Raw genomic sequence first — 14,539 nt, forward strand, 5'->3', positions numbered from 1 at the left:
GTGCCATTTATGCAACTTCCACTTATCCAAATTAAAAGCATTCCCCAGGAGCCTGGCAGGTCACCAAACCCTCAGCTGAGCAATGCCTGGGCTTCGACTCATCAGATTTTTAATTTCAGCTTCCCCTGCTTTGTGATGAAATACTTAAGAGCAGTTGTTTAAGCAAGCAAGAATTCCAGTCCTGTATCCATAATCCCCAGCAGCCGTCAAGAGGAATGGAGAGACAAAGCCTCACAGCATTTTCCACACCAGTTATTATCCCATTTTCTGTCCCAAGCACGGAGAGGCAGCGAGCAGTTCACGCCGTGAGTCACCTCCACAGCCTGACCCCACCTGTCCACAGCTCAGTGTTGTAAACAGCAGACCATAAAAAGTGATGTGGGTGACAGAGAGCATCAGCCAGAGCTCCTGCCCCGCTGCCCTGACACTCCCTGCCAGCTCAGCGCCCACACCTCTGCCTGCGAGCCCAGCACAGCTGGGACTGCACAGAGCCCCTGGGACACCACTGCCACAGAGAAACTGCCTGAACCAGAGCTGCCACAGGCAGCAGGGATGGGCCAGGCGCCGGGGACATCCTACCCCGGTGTCCCCACTCTGCAGTGGCTGCATTCTGGACCAGCAGAGCTGGTGGCCCTCGCTCTGGAACCTCCTGGAAGCAGAACAGCCCCTGGGCTGGTGGATGTGAAGTGACATGGAATCACAGAATGTCCTGAGTTGTAAGGGACCCACGACCATCATTGGGGCACAAACTAGCATGAGTCTCACTACCACGTGTGGATGTCAATTTTCCTGTCTCCACAAGTGCCTGCCCTGCCTGGACAGCGTCCCAGTTTCATTACGTTCTTAATCCCAGCCTCCATATTTATTTATTTATTTATTTATTTATTTATTTATTTATTTATTTATTTATTTAAATCCCACTGTTCACACAACACACTTTGCACAAAGGGCAGAGGTGGTGGTGCCGGCCCACTGTGGTGTGAAACCACAGGGTTTGCTGTGCAGATTTTCCAGCCCCTTGGATGTTCCAGGGCATTTGTGTGTGCCAGCCTGGGCTGTACGTGGGGTGGGAGCAAGCTTCCTTACCGGCCCTCAGTCTCAAAATAACCCTGTCTGCTTTACATGTCTGCCTGGTGGCTCAGCTCCTGTAAAAGGAGGAGAGAAAATTGTTTGGAAAAGACAGGGAGCTCCAAGCCAGACTCTTAAAGAGCCCAGGTGGGGAGAGCTGCCGGCATGCTCCCGGAGCTCTCCTCTCTAGGAGCCGGAGCAGACACCGCTCCCAGGGTGCTCGCTGGAACACGCCAAAAGCACTCTGCTGCCTTCCCAAATATAGCCCTGCACACAGAGGTGGCGGCAGCTGCTCAGTGTGTGGGAATGGCTGAGCTCCCTGAGCTCAGACCTGAGAGCTCCTCGGTAGCACGGTCTGTGCTGGGGGTTAAACACTCCGCTGGTGTTGCGGGGATCGGCAAAATGCCCCCTGCGCTGGATGAGCTGGAAATCACAGTGTCCCCCAGCTTGACGGGCATGTAAGAAGGGGACACAGCTTTGTCCCCTCAGTGCAGCCACGCTGCCCTACCGGCAGGGCTGGGACGTTCCCAGGAATCTGTGAGCTGGGAATTTTTTACTTAGTTTGGAAATAGCTTTGCAAATGACTGGTTTCCATGGCCTAAACTGTTTGGATTTTGCATTGCTTTCACAGTAACTCAGCTGTAATTTTTCCTGCCCCAGCAGTCTGTGGAATAGTTTCTGGTTGGGGAAATATTTATTCCATTTGCTTCATTATGCGACTGCTTTTACCATTCAGTTCTTCATCCAGCTTCCCTCTGACCCTGCTGGGAGAGAATCCGGTATCTGTGCTGAGGATCTCATCCCTCTAAATCTCACTGGAGGCTGTGCTGAGCCCACGGGGATCTGAACACAGGGCTCAGTGCTGCCAGAGCCAGGATGCTTGCAGGCAAAGCACGGGCCATGTCAGCGCTGCCTCACGCTTCAATTCTTTAACAAGAAAGCAGAATCACCTTTGGATGCATTTATGGGTCTTTGCAATAATTGCACATTTTGAAGTCATGCCTCCTTGGCTACACTCCCAGCACAGGCAGTGCGTGATGCTGTAACACTAAACCAGGCAGGAAGGGTTAAAATTACCTTTAATTAACTGACTCCCCTGGTCCCACCTGCGGGAAGAGTACACAGCCCTGGCAGAGCACTAACCCAGCCAGGCTGTGCCTGCGTGTGCCCTGGGCTTTGTGGCAGGCAGGAGGAATAGTTTATACTCTCCCCTACGCAGGAAAGCAGCAGGAGCACCATAATGCTCTCAACAAAACCACTGCAGCAGCCTGGGTAGGGCTTGTGGCCGTGGCAGGGGCTTCCCAGAGCTGCGTGCACGGTGCAAGGAGCGAGGAGGCAGCTTGTCCTGCAGCAGGGAGCAGAGCAAACAGAGCACTCAGATCCAAGCCTCTCCTAGAAATTTGTGTATGCTTTGGCTGGGAAGCACCCTGCCAGGAACTGGGTGAAAAGCAAACAGCTCCCTGCTCGCTTCCTGCCTGCTTCTGCATCCGACACAGGGTGATGGTGCTGGTGTGGGGGAGCAAAGAACACTCTGGAAAAGCCACCTCCCTTGCCCAGAAGAGCTCGGGGAATGGCTGCCCACAGTGGCTGGATGGCAGTGGGGTGCAAGCCATCCACTCTCCCGAGTGCCATGCCAGCGAAGCTCCGTGGTGCCCCAGTTCCTCAGTGACAGGTCTCGGTGTCACAGGCTGTAAATATCCTGTGTTCCCAGCCTGACTGCAGGGCGTTTGCCTGCAATTAGCTCTTGGGATTTGGGAGCTGGTGTGATCCGGGGTTATCGTCAGCCGCCGGCGCCGTGCTGGGATTTAAAGGGACAATGCAGCTATCTGCATAGCTACCACCTAAGTGTGCTGTCATATGACACAGTAAATAGAGAGATGAGTCTCTCCTCACAGCCTGTGTGTGTCCTTGCTCACCGCAGTTCCCTTTCTGGGCAGAGTCGATGCGGTTCCAAGCAAAGCAGAGCAGCTTGCTAATATTTCTGCCGGGACTTGTTGGTCTTTGCCATCACCCTGGCTCTGGTGTCACCTCAGCTCAAGGCTCTGGAGGCTGCAGGCAGCCCCTATTGCTCTGCCCACCGTGTTCCCTTGCAAACCATCATTCCCCACGTCCAAGCTCCCCAGCCGTCCCCCCAGCTCTGCTGCTTGCCCGGGGGTGTCAGGTGGGGTTCCCGGTGTGCCCGATGCCGGCCGGGGCACATACTCACGGGGTCTAGAGCAGCCAAGGCAGGGCAGCCCGCCAGCCCGCGGCCATCTGCGCTCCTCCGTGGTCCCTGTGGCTTCGCCTCATTCCCTCTCCTGCGGCGCTCCAGCGGGCAGAAATAGCCCCAAACACGTGCTGCCTTCCGGGGAGCGATGCCAGGAGCCAGGCAGCCCTGGGCGCTGCCCTCCCCCGGGCGCTCCTGCTGGCACTGGCAGCACTAGAGGGTCCCCGTGCCGGGGCACGGTCCGGTTACGGCTCTGGTGAGGAACATCTTCATTTATCTGCCAAGATAATAAATTCTGCCTTAGAGTTTCTCACCTGGCAACAGTCACCAAGGAGACGGGAATGCCTGCTGCGGGTCCCGCTGGCACCGCCCGGGGAGGCCCGGTGGCCCTGGCAGAGCGTGTCCGGCTGCAATGCGCTGCGCTGCGCTGCGGCCGGCTGGGTGGGCAGAGGGCCAGCTGCCCACTCGCAACCTGGGCGCAGGCCCAGCAGAACACACGTCCCTGGGGGCTTGGCCCTCGTGCCACCTCTCTGGAGACGAGTGTGGGTTTCAGCAGATTTGGGGCGGGTGTCGAGGTTTTCCTGGCTGTTGATCCTGGTGTGCGTGCACTGGGAGGCGTGACCTGGAGCTGCCTCAGGCTCCTGGGGGGTTTCCCTGTCCCCGGCTCCTGTCTGACCAGGGATTTTGGACGCTCATTTTAAAAGCAGTGGCACCCCAAGCGTTCAGAGGTCTTTGGAAATCCATTGGTGCCAGAGGGAGATCAGATCCGGCTGCCCCTCAGGCAGCTGAGCCACTGCCTCCAAGGCTGCCTGACACATGGCACTTCCCTATTTATAGCACCTGTGGTCATGTTACAGCACGTTCCTATCCCTGCTGGGCTGTCCCCTGACAGTGCCACCCCTAAACACAGCGGCAAGGGTTGACACTTGGAGCAAATCATTTCAGCCCTCATACAGCTAGCTGTGCCAAAAGCATCCCAGCCCAAGCTGTGCGTGAAGCTGCCATGCTGCTGCTCCCCACAGGCTGCTGGCACAGGCACGGGACAAACCGGGAAAGGCCATCAGGATGGGAACAGGGCGGTGCTGCCACTGCCCTGCCATCAGCAGCACAGGGCTGACCGTTCACCCAAATGTGACATCTGGCTCTGATATCACACCAGAAACTCCATCAACCATTAACCACACATGACTGCATGCCCATGGCATTGCACTGGGGCACCTCCCTTGCCCAGGGCAGGTGTGGATCTTCCCAACAGTGTGTGGGGCTGGGGAGGAGGGCATGGGTTCATGCCCATCCTGGGTTTGCAGCACTGGGGTCCGGGCAGCATCTCGGCATCTTTGGCTCGTGGTTGGTGCTCAGCTGCTTGAGGCAGGGTTGCTGGTGCTGCTGCGTGGTTTAGCATGGGCTGATGTGAGCCAGCTGGCCCCCTGTTTGCCCCTTTTTGAAGGACCTTACGTCTTTGTGCCTCTTGACTCCACTTCCCCCACCCAGAGCTCCCACAGCTCAGACATCCCGGTGTAGCTTCTCCTCCACACACATCAGCGGCAGCGAGCCAGGGAGGGCAGTTCTGGCTGGGAAAAGAAGCAGGAAACCTGAGAAGCAAGATAAGAGCTTCAGAGCTTCAGATCGAGGAGCTGGGGCTTTCTTTTCCTCCACTCTCTGCCTTGTGGTCTGAGGATCTCCACCACTTCCCTGCTCCCTGCCAGGCTCCTGCTGGGTCTGGCTGCTGTTTCTAGCCCAGGGAGCACAGGAGCTGCTGCCACTCAGGCAGTGCCTTGCTAGGGCACAAAATACAAGAATTGAGCAGTGATGTCCCCCAGCCCGGCTTGGAGGGGACCCTGGGCAAGCAGCAGAGCTGTGCAGGGGATGCTCCCAGCAGGGGCTGCAGAGAAACATCCCCCCAAGGGTCAGGCAGTGAGAAACCAGAGACGCTGCTCTTAGAGGAGCCCCTAATTCAGCCCACATGGGCTGTAGGGCAGCATCCCCACTGTGAGCCACTCACAACAGCGATGGAGACACGGGGCTGCAGCGGGGCAGGCGAGTCACTGCTGTGACACCCAGCGTGGCCGGCAGCCCCACGACAGCCGTGTCCCTCTGGCCTGGGCCGACCCACCAGGATTAAGGAGCCTGCAGGAGTAAGTAATTTAAATCCAGATTAGATTTAAGAGGCTGCTACGCAAAGGGCATGTGAGCAGAGGTTGTGCAGTGGGGATGAGCAGGTGAGAGACTGACTGGCACCCCTGGTGTGAGGGGCTGTGAGAGCAGGGTCTGCTCGGCAGGTCGCCGGGATCGCCCAGAAGGACGGATTGTTTCTCCAGGCTTGGCTTGTGCGCACCAGGGCGGAGGCAGCAGTGCCGTGCCGTGGGACGGGGAACCCCGGGATGAGATGTTCCCTGCCGTGAAGACAGAGCCCAGGCAGGAGGATGAAGCACAGGGACACGCTGGGCTGCTCACTTCATAGGTGCTGGAGAGAGGCCACCCATCTGTGCGGGGCTGCAGACCATGTTCCACCTCTTCTCCCACTGCTGGTCGTGGCTGCAGGCCATACAGGAGCCCATCAGGTAGGTCCCTGTGCCCACTCCCGGAGCTCCCAGGGGTGACAATATTTACCCATGTGTCTGTGAGCGGTGAGGGCACCAGCGTGGTGACAGGGAGAGACAGGTGCCCCTTGCAGGAATCGTCCCCAGGCTGCTGAGCAAGGCACATGTGTGTCCTCGCTGCCCCTGCAGCAGGGAGAGCAGCAGGATGGGCAGGGATGAAATGCAGGGAATGGTTCCATGGGGATTCCAGCCCTGCAGGGTCAACAGCCCCCCAAGAAAGCTGGGGAGGATGCGCTGAAACTCCTGCCTTGTTTGCATGTGTCAGGACACCTAGGTTAATTCCCTGGGACAGAGCTGCAAGGAGGTTGATGGCCCTCTCCCTCGAGAGAGGACATCTTACCTGCTGTAATGCTGGAGGTGGAGCCGTGCCACCTCCACTGCCATGCAGCCTGGCCTACATATTTAAGGAAGAAAATGATATGACTACAAATAACTGTAGTGTCTTGTCAGTGGCAGAGAAAATGTCTGGATCACGTGGATCACGTGGATGGAGAGTGCACAGGACTGTTTAGCAACAGGAAAAACTCCTGCACCCAGGCAGAAGCTCATAAAATCGTCCTTGCCGCCTTTCCCTACCTGTGTATGCTCAAAATTTACTGCAAGAAAGGAGTAATCATTGACTGCACATAAGGAAGAATCATGCTGATCTGTCCACATAATAGCTTAATTGTGTATGACTTGAAAACAATATGACTTGAAAACACATCGTTGCCATGGGAAGCACCTTCAAGGCTCTTTGCTGTGGCTGTCCCATGGTGTTGGGGTGGCTCCAGGCACTCGTGCCTGTCCTCACCCTCTCCCATGCACCAGAGATGGTCCCTGAGCTTGCCTCCAGCTCAGACAGATGGTGACAGATGTGTCACCGTCCTGCCTCTGTCCTGGCTGAATTGCAGGTGCCATGGCAGGGTCCTTTGCCTGGGGGCTAGCGGGGGCCACTGCTCCCCAGGGAGCACAGCCTTTTTCACCCGCTGTTGTTTCTCCCCAGGAAGGTGACCCTCCTTGTCATGGGGCTGGACAATGCAGGGAAAACCTCTGTGATCCTGGACATAGAGAAAGGTGAGGAGTACCTCAACCCAGAGCCAGCCTCAGATGGAGGCAGCAACTTTATGGTCCTTTGAAACCAAAGGGCCGAGACTTCTGGAGCACACCCGCTGTTCTGGGGAAGCCTGCAGGGCACCGGCCGTGTCGCAGGCAGCCCTGGAAGGACACGGCAGCCCTGGAAGCGGGGATGTGGCTGGGGCAGGGGGGGCGCACGGCGCAGGGATGCTCCCGGGCTCCTGTGCCAGCTCTCTGCCCTCTCCACACCTGCAGCGCTGGCCGGCGAGGCGCTGCCCTCCGCGCAGCCCGGCCAGACGCGCCTGCGGGTGGAGAGGTTCGAGGTGACGCTGGTGGAGCTGCCCTGGAGCCAGCGCTCCCGCAGCGCCTGGCGCAGCCACTACGGCGGGGCGCACGGGCTCCTCTTCGTCCTGGACTCTGGTGACCCGGCACGAGTGGAGGAGGCCCGCAAGGTCCTGAGCCGCGTCCTGAGCCATCCTGATGTCTCCGGGAAGCCCCTCTTGCTGTAAGATTGGGAAGCCAGCCTGTGAGGTTCGGGGTGAGGGGCGGAGCGGGAGCTCGCTGCGGGGCTCTGGTGCCCAGGGAGCTGTCGGGGAGCGCGGGGACCCCAGCAGCGCCTGGGATATCGGAGCACCATGGAGAGGAGGCGAGGAGGGGGCTCCGGTGCCGGGTGAGGGCTGGGGCAGTGCTTCGCCCTAATCGCAGCCAAACCGCGAGAAAGCGCACAGCCTCCCCCAGAGTCACCCGGGGCCGAGGCAGCGGTGACAGCCGCTCTTCCCGTGCCCCAGGCTGGCCAACAAGCAAGACGCGGCGGCCGCGCTGCTGCCCTGCGAGCTGATCGAGCGGCTGTGCCTGGAGCGGCTGGTCAACGAGAACCGCTCTCCCTGTCGCATCGTGAGTGCGGGGCTGGCTCCGCTCCTCGCTCCCCGCTCCCCGCTCCCGGGGCCCGCGGGGCTGCCGCGCTGATCCCCCGCCCGCCCGCAGGAGCCCTGCGTCGCCAAGCGGGTCCCCCCCGCCGGCCCGGCCCGCCCCACTGTGCAGGGGCTGCGCTGGCTCCTCCGCGCCGCCGCCGCCGCCCCGGCCCCGCCGGACCCCGCCCCGACACCGCCCGCACCGAGGGCCGCCCGAGCACGCCCGCCCGCCCGCAGGTGCGGCCCCGTCCCCGTCCCCGTCCCCGTCCCCGTCCCCGTCCCGTCCTCCCCCCGCAGCGCCCGTCCTCACCCCGCTGTGCCCTGTCCCACAGGGACCGGCTACCCCTCGGGGAAGATGCTCGAGAGGGCGCCGGGAAGAACGGGGAGCCCCGGGCGGTGCGCCCCGTCTGCCGCCTCCTGCCCCTGGTGAGCCAGTGAGACCCCGGGATGGGATGGGATAGGATAATGGGATGGGATAATGGGATGGGATGGGATGGGATGGGATGGGATGGGATGGGATGGGATGGGATGGGATGGGATGGGATGGGATGGGGGAGAAGAATGGCTCTGCCACCCTCTCCTCATCCCCTTTTCCCTGCCCAGGAGGAGAACACCAAGGGCCCCAGGAGGAAGAAGAGGAAGGTGAAGGTGAAGAAGAAGGGTTTGGGGCAGCCAAACCCATCTGAAGAGCCGGAGGGACCGGGAGTAGGGAGTGACAGCCGTGCAGGGGCTGCCGGGGGGCTGCTGCTCCCCAACAGGGTCGGGCAGGAGGAGCCCGTACCCATCGGGATGGGCACCCCCTACCCAGGTGAGAGGGGGCTGTGGGGGGCTGCCAGCTCTGCTGGCACCAGCACGTCGGGATCCCCAGAACCAGCCTATAGGGAGGTTGCCAGGCCTGGCAATGTGACAAAATATCGGGCCACTGGTGCCTGCCACCTCCATCAGCTCTGCTTGCAGATCAGCTGAGGGCAGAGTGGGAATCCAGAGCAGAAGTGGAGAGACATCTGAGCATTTCCACAGGGGATGATGCAGGGAAGCAATGCAGGACTCTGTTCTCTCAGCTGGTTTGGTGACAAAGGCACCCTTGCTCAGGTGTGTGGTGCCTGAAATCTTGTATTTCTCCATTCAGCACAGGGCCTGAAAAAGAAAAAAAAGAAGAAAATCAAGAATAAAATCAAGTCACGGGAACCTTCTCTGGAGCAGCAGCGTGAGGAGGTCTCAAGCACCTTTGGTTGGTATTTCTCAGGACAGGTTTTGCTGAGAGCATCGGGGGTCTGGCCTGCTGGCAGCGGGCTGTGAGCTGTGCAGGGACACTCATGGGGTGCTCGGTGTGGAGACACGGGCACAGGCAAGTGCTGCTGCAGGGCAAGGTAGGGCTGTTGGAGAGGCGGAGGCTGCTGCCTCTGCTGTGAGGTGGGATGCAGGGAGGACGCATGAGTGCACTCTCCTGGAGCCTGGGGCTTCCTTGCAGCCCTCACCCTGCACGGGGTGCCAGGTGGACTGTGGAGCCGCTCCCAGGGCCGTGCCTGATGCTTCCCTTGTTCCCAGATTTGTACCGGCGGGCGATGCTGGCTCTGAGGATGAGACAGGAGCAGAGGAAGCAGCCGTCGGCCATCGCTCCCTGAGCAGGGGAGGTACAGAGCTCGGTGTGTGTGGCCCTGGAGGGCCCAGCCCTGTGCGATCCACTGTGGTGCAGAGCTGCTGGGTGCTCGGCCAGGGCTGGCAGAGCCCGGACATGGGTACTGGCCCCCATCAACAGCATCATTATTCCCTGAGTGGCTGGAAAACCGGGGATCCAGAGGGGCGAGCCAGAAGTCCCTTTGTAAGATGCCTCTCTGGCAGCCGGGCTGCAAATCTGTCTGAAAAGGGAGCAGCCGGCCCCTTGCCGCCTCCTGTTAGTATTCTGTGGAAAACTCCGTCTAAACCCGGATTAGGCTATGGAGGAGAGGAAGATCCGAGCAGTTATCCCAGGGGGAAAGCTCGTCTCTTGAACTGACCTGCGCCCTGGGAAAGCTGTCTCAGCAGGTCAGGGGCTGACCTGGCCCCTCAGTCACTGCCTGGAACAGTCTCTGCCGGTGACTCTGCAGAGGAGCTCCGCCCGCCCCTCAGCCACATCTGGCAGGGCTGTCAGGGCCCTCTGCGCCCGCCGGAGGAAGGCGATGCCCGTGTTGGTGCACCCTGCAGCCCGTCAGTGAAAGTTTCTGTTCCATGGCAGCTGGTGGCGGGTGCTGCTGGAGGCTCCTTCTCCAGGACCGTTCCTCCCGACCCTGCCATCCTTCCAGGAGGGACACTGCCGCTGGCAGCCCGGCACTCGGCTGCCCCGGGCGGTCCCTGATGTGCGCTCAGCTCGGCTCATCTCTGCTCGGCTCAGAGGCACGGGCAGCAGCCCACCCGCGCCCCAGCACACCCCGCCGGTGACACGGAGCCTGTGTCGGAGCCGTGCTGTGCCGGGGCCGAGCCGTGCAATGGGCCGGGAAAGCAGCCCCCAGCCCTGGAGACCCTTCACGTGGAGACAGGAGCTGGTGGTTTTCCTGTGACGCCTAAAACCAACAGCGTCAGAGCTCGAACGGTGCGTTAGTCCCCTCTGCTCCCGTGATTACTAATTAACAGGCACTGCCTTCGTGGTCCAGGGGAGGGCAAATCGTGAAAACTCTTCCCTTGGCAGGGATGCAAAGGGAAAAGAAGAGAAACTGGCTACTCTGCCTCACCAGCCTCCCGTAAAGTTCTGTCTAACTCTGCCGTATTCAACTGTTGGTGACCACAAGGGTTATTTGTCAATAAGTTGTAAATAACAACAGCAGAAGTTAATCCTGCCCTGTAAATACAGCGCTTTCAGTAAACCCTTCTCTCCGTCTGATGGAGTTCCTTGTGAGGTGGGAGCTGTGGGGCAAAGGGTAAAGTGGGGTCCAAAACCGAGATGTGGTGAGTGGCACCCTCCCATGAATTTTGGATTGGTTGGAAACTGCTGGAGCCCCAAATGTGCTGAGAAGCAGGAAGCAGTGCCTCAGCAGCTGCTCTGGAGCGACACATTTTCTGTCTCTTGTGTGTGATATCAACAGCATCTTCTACAGCGAGCCAGCTGGGTGACACAACCCTGCTTTACATTTCAGCACTAGGATGTTATCTAGCATGTCCTCTTTTCCACTGCCCAGAGGAGCTGACTCAGGAGCAACAGGGTAGGCAAAATATTGTGCCTGGTCCCAGCAGCAGTGTCATGGTGCCTCAGGCTGGGCTGTGGCTGCATCGCTGTAAAGTAGTGCACGAGTTCTGCATTTCTGCAGCTCTTGATGTTTCTCACTCAGAGACCCACATCTGCCAGCATGGTCACCAGCAGCTCTCTCCACAGCCTGGGTCCCTCTGAGCCTGAAGGATGGGGAGAGGGAGAGACAGAGGGAAGGAGTCTGCACTTGTCTGAGCATTGCTAAAGCTGATGACTCTGTATGCTGCAGGAGGAGATGAAGAGATATTTCAGCAAGTGCCTGTGGGAACACGCCTCCCACTGCCTCAGACTGGTGTTGCTTTGCACAATTGGTTTCCTGATGCCTGTTATCACTACCGAAATTTAAATGCGTGGGCTGGAAGTTGAGGAGTGAGCCTACTGCTCTTTTGTGAAGAGCGCTGCTTGGCCAGTGTTAAAAGCACTGCCAAGTCCTCCTGTGTACAGGACACCACCAATCTTTCCAGGCAGCAGGAAGACCTGGAGCAGAGCCTGTAGGATGGGTCCATGTGCTGCAGCTGTCAGCCCCTCTAGTTCCATCCATGGGCCTGCTGTGCTTTCTCCAGTGTCATTAAATTTCACTTTCTGCACACTGTCTTGGCTTAGCCAGCAATACACTTTATGTTGTAGCCCCTCCTGGCTTCACTCTACCCCAGAAGAGGGTGGGGAGGGTAATGTTGACTCTGAAATCTCTTCTGAGAGCCCTTGAATTGCCCCACACTCCTGAGCAGGGCAGGAGGTTTTCCACACCAAGCTGTTCATGAGACGTGCAGCCAACTTTGCTGCTGCACCTCCACTTTTGTGTTTTATTAATAACAGCTAAACTGTGTACACTAGTGTTTCCAGGGGAGTGGGGACCACTGTGGATTTCATAATCATTTCCAGGATTCTGATGGAGACATCCTTTGGAGATCAGCCTTCCTGGCACCAGCAGTGAGGGTACCCCATGCTCTGAGGGGCAGGTGAGCCTGGTCCTGGGGTGCTCCGTACATCAGGGAGCTGTGGGGTGGCAAAACCCATCAGCAACCAGGCCTGGCAAAGGAAAGTAACTTGAACAAGAGACAGAGATTTGAGACGTGTGGAAAGCATGGGTTTGTTCTACAGTCACCCGAATTCATAGAAGAAGGATCCAGCAAGAGGTTTTTGAGAGCATCTCAGACACCGGAATTTGAACACTGATTTAGGGCAGTAAAGGGAATTAATTGCAAGTGATCAAGGTTAATGGGTGTTTCACACAGCAAATGGAATGTGGGGTGCCTGCAGGTGATTCTCATCCCCCACCAGCTCATCTGTAAATCCCATCACCTGTCCTGGGAAATATAAACAGCTGGAAAAAGGGCAGGGAGTTCCTGGGGTGCAGAGCCTGGGGTTTGGCTGGTGAGGGGCTTTCACATGGGGCTCGCCCCTCCCTGCTTTGTGACAAAGGTACAAAAAATAATTAAAATAAATCACTTACACCCCTCCCCACATCAGTGGCTGTGGGGGAAAGGTGAGCAGCCCCTGCTCCTTGGCTTTGCTGTGGCACTGCTAAGGTGGGGCACTCTTTTCCCTTGTCTGAAAGGTGCTTATAGTATGTACAGACTTAAATAAACATGTATAAAAAAGTTAAGTGGATTTTAAACCTTGGAAATGGTGTTAGGGTTGATAAAAGCCTGGGTTGGGTGGTTTTTTGAACTTGAGAAGCTGGTTGCTATGTACACTTTCTCCTGCTTGCAGGTTCTACCCTCTGACTAACTTGGGTGGGCTGGGTGCCAGCATGCTCTTGTGGAAGTTTTCCCAGTTGAAAAAGTCAGTGTTGGGAAGTGGCTCAAACTTTTTCAGATGAGCACACCAGAGTCCAGGTGATTTTCAAGAGATCATCGAAAGTATTGCAATATGTGTGATAACAGGCAGCTCATTGAATAATGAGTAACCATGCACAGAGTTTCTTTTGGAGGTTTTGCTATCTCCTTTGGGCCCTCTGTTGTGTTACACTAAAAATGAGGTCTGGAGTGCTTGCTGTCATGTATCCTGAAATATGTTAGAAAAAACAAGGCTGGATTTGTTGAGAGTAACTCCCCAAGTTTCTTTTGATTGTCGCGAAAGAGGCTATTAAGACAAGACTTTCTAAAAAAGGAGAAGACAAAGGACTGGAAAATGAGAAACTATGGAAACTTTCCCTTTCTAGGTTAAATGAGCCTCGTTGGAGACACTGTTGCTGACAGAAGGAGGAAGGATATAATCAAATTCATTTAGGTATGTTTGTCTTGGGGCACCAGGAAATATGCTGGAGTCTGAGGTATATAGACTTGCCACATCATGTACCAAATATATTTTTGCTGGGTTTTCCTCCTTTAAGAAAGAAAAAGCCTTCTTTTTCAAAAGGGACATTTTGTTACCTAAAACTGCTATTCTCTTTCACAAATTATCACTCTGCAAGTTGCTGCATATTTGAATAGGTTATTTCACACTAAAAAGAGAAAGTTCCTCTTGGTAAAGACTATCAGTGTATTAATCAGAAAGGCTTTTGCTACAGGGTATCTCTGGATGTGGGATCTAGAGCCAATTCATTGACCAAAGCTTTTCATTTGAAACTCAGCTGCAGCGATCAGAGCTCAGACCTTGTTTGTGAGAGAACTTTCACCTTCTTAAACGGCACTTGTATTTCAGGGCAGCTGAGTTTAGCAAGACTGTAGCCCAAATACCTTATCTGGTAGCATAAATCTTGCTTGCTCCCCAAGCTGTCATCTGATTAGACCTTACTCCCCCGTCCACGTGCAGTGCAGCTGTAGGAGGAGTTTGGGGGTGATTTTGTCGGGTTTTTCTATTGTTTGTGGGTTGGGGGGTTTTTTTGGCTAGGCTTGTGTTCATGGCATCCAGGTACAATTGCTGCAGAGGCCTGCAGCATCTGAGCTCTGTGCCCCGCTTCAGCAAAGAAAGCTGCTGGTGGAGCGACAAACTGATTGGAAATGCGCTTGGGGGGTGGAGAAAAGCACATGCAGGTTCCCCTGGTGTGGTGGGCACTGCAGATAGATGTCACTGCTGGGTCAACTCCACACTGCTCAGTGCTGGCTCAGGATTTGCCTCTTCCCTCCTTTTTCCAGGGAGGCTGGGGAAGGCCCAGAGGAACTCCCTGGGAAGTCCCTGCTGCAGGTTGTAGCACCACAGAGAAAGTCCTAAAACTAAAGCTGATGTTTTGGGCACAGGTGTGAGGCAGGACTTGGGGGGAACTGTGTAGAAATGCTCCACACCCCCCCGCCCCACCCCGAGCAGATGCTTCTAGATGAGGAAAAACGTTTTGGTTTCCTCGAACATATAAGGAAATTAAACTAGAGTTTTCCATAGCCTTCTCATTGTAATTGGCTCAGAGCCAGCACAAGGGAACTGCTTGGATCTTTGGGATGTTTCTCAAAACCTGTAGCTGCTTTTATTGGCAGTTTGCCCAAAGAACCCTCCTGGGTCATTCACTACTTAAGGATGAGCACAGAGGTGCTCTGGGCTT

General features: G+C 56.7%; 1 long non-coding RNA gene across 1 annotated transcript in view; it reads left to right on the forward strand.

Annotated features, from left to right (window-relative positions):
- Positions 1-12,413: 12,413 nt before the first annotated feature.
- Positions 12,414-14,539, forward strand: part of LOC120765688 (uncharacterized) — a 3,284-nt gene continuing 1,158 nt past the window's right edge. The window contains exons 1-2 of the long non-coding RNA XR_005704491.2: positions 12,414-12,483; positions 13,226-13,293. This is a non-coding gene — a long non-coding RNA (uncharacterized LOC120765688). The remainder of the gene's footprint in view (positions 12,484-13,225; positions 13,294-14,539) is intronic.

Source organism: Hirundo rustica, chromosome Z (genome assembly GCF_015227805.2).
Source record: "Hirundo rustica isolate bHirRus1 chromosome Z, bHirRus1.pri.v3, whole genome shotgun sequence".
NCBI lineage: Eukaryota > Metazoa > Chordata > Aves > Passeriformes > Hirundinidae > Hirundo > Hirundo rustica.